Here is a 622-nt window from a genome sequence, read left to right as displayed (position 1 = left end):
CCCATTTTTTCCCACAGCAGCCTGATCTGAAGCCCCATGGTCCCTCCTCAGGCTTCCAGCTTTTTCTCTATACCCACATGCCCCCTGCAGAAGGGTCACTCCTTGTTCATCCCTGTAAGTAAGGGGCCTTCCTTGGTGATTTTTGTGACAAGTCACAAACACTTGTTCACTGGGGAGGTATCTGATCAGGTTTAATTAAATTGGGCAAAGGTGAAGTGATTTCTGGGGTCGCGGTGGAGGGCTCAGCTCAGCAAACATCTGCTTCCTCTCTCCCCGTACAAACTCTCCTCTCTGCAGTGATGGACATCCGGGCTCTTGGGGAATACTGCAGGTCCAGAGTTTAGGGAGGATGCCAGTCTTAAAGGCTGCTCAGACCTGCCCGAGCAGGGGTCTGGTGAATTACAGCAGGGGTCAGCAAACTATACTCCACAGGCCAAATCCTGCCCTTGGCCCGTTTTTATAAATAAAGTTTTATTGGAACACGGCCACAGCCATTTGCTGATGTAGTGTCTGTCTGTGTTCATGCCGCAATGGCAGAGTTGAGTAGTTGTGACAGAGACCACGTGGCCACAAAGTCAAAAATCTTTGCTCTCTGGCCCTTTACAAAAACTGTTGGCGGGCT

The sequence above is a fragment of the Orcinus orca genome, chromosome 19 (genome assembly GCF_937001465.1).
Source record: "Orcinus orca chromosome 19, mOrcOrc1.1, whole genome shotgun sequence".
Lineage (NCBI taxonomy): Eukaryota > Metazoa > Chordata > Mammalia > Artiodactyla > Delphinidae > Orcinus > Orcinus orca.
Note: the sequence above shows the minus strand (reverse complement) of the source record.